Source organism: Tamandua tetradactyla, chromosome 13 (assembly GCF_023851605.1).
Source record: "Tamandua tetradactyla isolate mTamTet1 chromosome 13, mTamTet1.pri, whole genome shotgun sequence".
NCBI lineage: Eukaryota > Metazoa > Chordata > Mammalia > Pilosa > Myrmecophagidae > Tamandua > Tamandua tetradactyla.
The window spans coordinates 69754729-69761222 of NC_135339.1; the positions used below are offsets into that span (position 1 = coordinate 69754729).

Here is a 6494-nt window from a genome sequence, read left to right on the forward strand (position 1 = left end):
CGTAGGGGGGAGGGCAATGATTTCACCTGCAGAGTTGGGCTTGGAGAAAGAGAGGCCACGTCTGAGCAACAAGAGGTGATATCTTAAGCATACCTATAGGTTGGCTAAGCTTCTCCACTACATAGGCTACACAAGAGCAAGCCTCAAGATTAAGGACTTGGCCTATTGATTTGGGTGTCCCTGATGTTTGACAGATATCAGGGATTTCCCTGCTGGTAAAGTTTAATATTTCCATATTTTTTTCTCCCATCCCTCAAGGGACTTTGTCAATGCTTTTTATTTTCATTATTTATTTATTTGCATGGGCAGGCACTGGGAATCGAACCTGGGTTTCTGACATGGCAGGCAAGAACTCTGCCTGTTGAACCACTGTGGCCCAACCTGCCAATGCTTTTTGATTATCTGCTTAATATACTCTGGGATGTATCCAGCCATTACATTAAACGATACAGGATTAAAGACCCTCATTCTTATTCTGGGCTCCCTGGGTTTGGATTATTTAAATGATCTATTCAGACAGATTGGGTTAGATTATGTGCAATAGAAAATTTAGGCTCTGGACAAAATAAACCTTTCTACCTTTGGTCTCAAGAGTAGGTGACGATCTAATATACAGATGTCTTCTTTGTCCCTGTATTCTGAATTACCTTAATCCTGACCTGATCATCTTGTTCTTATCTCTAAATATCAGGTGATACATATATAGAACAGTCCCTCAAAATCCAGAAATAACAATTACCACTCTGGACTAAATGTAACTGCTAAAAAGTTTACAATCCAGGCCCCAGTTTTTATAAGTATTTTCTAAATGAGATCATAACACTGTTTGCTCTTTTGTTTCTAGCTTATTTTGCCTCACCAAATATCGTACAGGTTCATTCACAATGTTCCATGTCTTACAACTTCATTTCTTTTGGTAGCAGCACAATATTTGATTATATGTTGTTCTAGTTTGCTAGCTGCTGGAATGCAACACACCAGAGACGGATTGGCTTTTAATAAAAGGGGATTTATTTTGTTGGTTCTTCAGAGGAAAGGCAGCTAACTTTCCACTGAGGTTCTTTCTTACGTGGAAGGCACAAGATGGTCTCTACTGGTCTTCTCTCCAGGCCCCTGGGTTCCAACAACTTTCCCCGGGGTGACTTCTTTCTGCATCTCCAAAGGCCTGGGCTGAGCTGCAAGTGCTGAGATGAGGAATGCCGAGCTGCTAGCAGTGCTACGTTGCAATCTCCCATTTAAGCACCAGGCAATTAAGTCAGATGTCACTCATTGCAGCAGACACGCCTCCTAGCTGACTGCAGATGTAATTGGCAACAGATGAGGTTCACGCACCATTGGCTTATGTCCTCAGCAACAAAACTAGGTATGCTCACCTGGCCAAGTTGACAACTGAATCTAACTAACACATATGTATACACCATCATTTGCCAATATGATTCTCAGTCAGTGCATCTCTCAGCCACCTCTTTCACTCATTATACCGGGTCTCATATATAATGTTCAAAGTCAACAGCCCATAAACACTCTCAATTTTAGATAATGTCATTGTTCCCAAAAGAAAGATAGCCAATAAACAGACCCTTAGCTCTTGTCCCTCCCCCAACTATTTACCCCTGGTATTGCTGCAGTACTATTGATGCTTTCCTGTTAAATATAGCCCATAGCATGCAATAGCAACTTCCCCCGTAACTCAAAATTATACACTCTGTACAAGATTCATAACTTTGCAATAGTTCATGCAAGAACTTTAAATTTGTAGTGTTAATTGGTGGGACACATGAGTCTGTACAACCCCTTTCAATCACGTTCATCTTCCATATGGTAATATTACTTACAGACCCATTAGCAAACCACCTTCACTTCTATTTATTCCTTTACAATTAAGTTCAACCTCATTAGCTAACTGTTCACCATCTCAAGCTTCTGTGTATCTCTAGGTCCTCTATATTCTGTATTATAAGCCTCTGATTTTAACTTTACTATGGTCATAAAAGTGGAATCATACAGTATCTATCCTTTTGTGTCTGACTTATTTCACTCAGTATTATGTCTCAAAGCTCATCCTTCTTGTCATGTGCTTTAGGATGTCATTTCATCTTACTGCTGCATAATATTCTATCATATATATATACACACCACATTTGTTAATCCACTCATCTGTTGATGGACACTTGGATTGTTTCCATCTTTTAGCAGTTGTGAATAATGCTGCTATGAATATCGGTGTGCAAATGTCTGTCACTGCTGTTAGTTCTTCTCGGTTTATACTGAGAAGTGGCATTGGGCACTCAATATTTAGTTTTCTGAGAAACTGCCAGACAGTCTTCCATAGCAGCTGTAACATTATGCATTAACCCCAGCCATACATAAGTGTCCCAATTTTTCCACATCTTCTCCAACATTTATAGTTCTCTGTTTAATAGCAGCCATTCTTATAATTGTGGGGAGATATTAATTCTGCATGTATTTTAAGTCTCACAATTCATTCTTTTCCCTATTGTTATCATCAACATTTATTTGTATTTACTCATATAATTTCTCTTTCATTGTCATACATTCCTTAACACGTTTCTACCTTTCACCTAAGCACTTTTTCTTTCACTGGAAGAATATCTACCTAGTGATTTTTTAAAGACATTTTTTATTGTTAAATATAATATATATACAAAAAAGCAATACATTTCAAAGTACATTGTAACAAGTAGTTTTAGAACAGATTTCAATGTTTGGTATGGTTTATAGCTGTTCAATTTAAGTTTTTTTCTTCTACCTATTCTTAGATACTGGAGACTAAAAGTAGTATCAATATAATGATTTACCAGTCATAATCATTTGTTAAATCCTATCTTCTCTGTTATAACTCCTCCTTCTCCTTTGATCCTTTATCCAATCTTTAGGGGCATTTGAACTCTGCTCATTTCTAACTTTTCCATGTTGGAAAGGGGTATCGATAGTATGGGATAGGGGGATGGAACTAGTTGATATCCTTGGAGAAGCTGACCCCTCTGGATTCCAGGACTTCATGTCTAGGAAATTACCTGGAGGTTCTAGGTTTCTGGAAAGTAATCTTAGTGTGTGCAAATTTTGTAGAATTTTACATAGTGCCCAAGGTGTTTTCTAGGGTTTTCAGAAATCATTTCGTTTGGGATTTGGCAAACCATGACAATTAACAATATCTAGCTGAAGCTTGCAGAAGAGTAGCTTCCAGAATAGTCTCCTGACTCTATTTTAACTCTCTTAGCCATTGATGCCTTATTTTGTTACATTTTTCCCCCTTTAGTTCAGAAAGCATTGTTGATCCCACTGTGCCAGGGCCAGGCTCATGCCTGGGAGTCATGTCCCACTTTGTCAGGGAGACATTTACCTCTGGATGTCATGTTCCATGTAGAGGGAAGGGTGATGATTTTACTTGTAGAGTTGCACTTAGAGAGAGAGAGGTCATATCTGAGGAACAAAAGAGGTTTTCTGGAAGTAACTCTTAGGCACAACTATAGGTAGGTTTAGCTTCTTTGCTACAGAAATAAGCTTCACAAGGACAAGATTCAAGATCAGTTGATTTGGGAGTCCCTAATTTTTGAGACAGTTTCAGGGGTTTCCCAGGTGGTAAGGCTTAATAGTTCCATATCTTGTCTCCAGTACCTCAAGGACTCTACCAATACAATTATCTGCCCAAAATACTGTGGGATATACCCATGTACTACATTAAACAATTATACGCCCTCATTCCCATTCTTGGTTTGGATTGTTAAAATTAGCTATGCAGACAAGTTGAATTAGATTTTGTGCTACATAAAACTTAGATTTTGACAAAATGAAATGCTCTTCCTTTGTTCTCATACAGTAGGTGAGGTTCTAAATACAATGTCGTTCTTAACCCTATATTCTGATTTAGCTTTGTTCCCTATCTGGTGATTGTTTTGTTGTTGTTTTCTTGTCACTGCAGTTGTCTTGTTTTGTTTAGTGAAAATCTGCTCCTGCTACTTTCTCTGCATTTGTCTGAAAATATCCTAGCCTCATTTTTCATGAAGAAAAATATATATATTTCTCTTTTTTTTCTGAATAGACTATTTTAGGTTGATATTTTTAATGCACTTAAGTCATTAAAGACAGCACTCTCCTCTCCACTGTTTTTTTTTTTTTTCCCACTGTGGCATCCAGTTTCTATTCACAAAGAAAAAGCTCCAGTCCATCTTTTAATTTTTTTTTTGAAAAATTCCTGACATTGCAGAACTAAACTGAAATGTATTAATATTTCACTCTTACATTTCCATGACAAACAGAAAAAAAAATTCATGAGCCAAAACAAAACAAAAAAACAGGGAAAAGCTTATAACACTAAATATGGATCTCAGCATTAACAGCTGAACAGAGAAAGGAATTAAAATGCTTTAATTAAAAAATAACGAGTGGATGATAAAGTGTGTAGAAACTGAAAATTTACAAACTATTTCAAACCTGGAATCGCTTGACTGTTCAGAAACTACACAGATGGATCATGGGTGGTGGCCAACAGCAGAAAGGGATTATGGATGAATCTGCATTGTTCTAGCTGCTCCCCATGCCACCCGTCTCCGAGGAAAGCCTGACATTGATTAGATACTGAGCCAGGCTAATGCTGGCAGCAGATCCAGTGAGGGTAACCTGCCTATCAGTAGATCCTTCCGCTGGGTTCGCAATTTTGATCTGCGCCCCAGACATCTGAAGGATCTCATTGATTTTGGCGCCTTGACGCCCGATTATGCAGCCAATCAAATCATTTGGAATGGTGAGTCCATGAGAAGTAGTCTGAGCAGATGCATCCAAACCTGCACCGAATCCGGCGTTGCCATGTGTCATAGGAAAATGAGACGGTTGCATTGCCAACTGGTGCAGCTTGGTCAGATCTGGCTGTGGAATGGCATACTGTCCTTGAATGGTACAGGCCTCTAGAGGTGGTCCCTCCAGGTCAGGGTTGAGGCACATGGACGGGGTGGTGTGGGGAAAGCTCGCACTGTCGCTGCCTGTGCTGTACCTGTCCTGACCACCTGCAAAGATGACTGGAGAACTGGACGGCTTGGGCCGGTACGGGATGGTCACGCCCTTCGGGGGGGGGACTGGGAGAGAGTCTCCAACATGACCACGCAGATTTGTTTGACACACTCAATGATGGATTGCGGAATACCAGCAATAGTGATGGCCTGCTCAGTCGAGTTGGGGAGCATATCCCCTGCCACCTGGACCTGAGCCTCTGTACTCTCTCGTATTTCCTTGATCTTGCAGCCACCTTTTCCAATGAGAGAGCCACACTGACTAGCAGGGACCACCAGCCTCAGGGTGACTGGGAGTCTACTGGCAGCTGTGCTATTGGTCATAGAGCTGCTGATGTCCTCTTCCAGTTTGTCAATGATCATAGCAAAGGCTTTAAAGATGGCGTTAGTGGGTTCAGCCAAAGTGATAATTCTCTCAGGACAATTCCCTTCTGAGATGTTGATCCGTGCACCACTCTCTTCACGCATCTTCTTAACTGATTCTCCTTTCTTTCCGATGATACTGCCAACTTCCTTTCCATGCATAAGTAGCCGGATGGTGAGAGTGACATTTTATCCACCTTCAATCACACCGGTGTCCATGTCGAGCAGTGTGCTAGGGAGCTGGACTTTGAGTGGTCAAGTCTTTGGTCACTGGTGGGGGTGAAAGCCAAAAACTGCAGGCGCGAGGCGACTGTGCGGAAAAGGGGAGCGGGCGGGAAGGGGAAGGGCGGGAGGCCGGGCGGAAAAATAGGGGCGGGCAGGAAGGCGAGAAGGGCCCCGCGGGGGCGGGTGGAGGAGGAAGGGGGGGTGGAGGAGGAGGAGGAGTAAGGGGGAAAGAGACCCCGGGGCGGGTGGAGGACGGCCAGAGGGCAGGCGGGCGGGAGAGGGCACAGGCTGCGGCTGCTCCGGCTGCTGCCTCTGCTGGTCTGGGAGCTCTCCACTGTTTTTATTGCGAAGTCAACTATAATACACATTATAGCAACTTTGAAGATAATATGGATATTTTTATACTCTTTACATGCCTGTTTATATTTCTTTCTCTGTTTTTCTGACTTTTAAGGATTTTCTGATGATATTTTCATGGGTGTTTTCTTGGCATTTTTCCTGCTTCAGTGTATTGTTCTTTTTAAACACATGCCTTTATAACTTTCATCAATTTTGGGAAAATTCACTATCTTTGTCCTTTTCTCTTTCCCCTCTCTCTTTTGGATTTGAATTTCATGCATGCTAAACCTTGTACTGTATTTCATATGCCCCTTATGGTCTTTCCTTGCAATTTCAATCTTTTGTCTCTTCTGCTTCAACTGGATATTTTCTTCCTTTCTTGGTTCTAGTTCACTAATTCCTTTTTAGTCTATGTCTAATATGTTGGTAAACTTATCCATTGATCTCGATTTAGATAAATGCATATTTCATCTTTACGCTTTCCATTCGTTGGAAATGGTTTTTAGTTATCTGCTGAAAGTTTCAAAGTTTTGTCTTCAT

The 6494-nt window shown here is 41.0% G+C and overlaps 1 pseudogene; it reads right to left on the reverse strand.

Annotated features, from left to right (window-relative positions):
- Positions 1–4444: 4444 nt before the first annotated feature.
- Positions 4445–5730, reverse strand: LOC143653217 (poly(rC)-binding protein 2 pseudogene; annotated as a pseudogene).
- Positions 5731–6494: the final 764 nt, after the last annotated feature.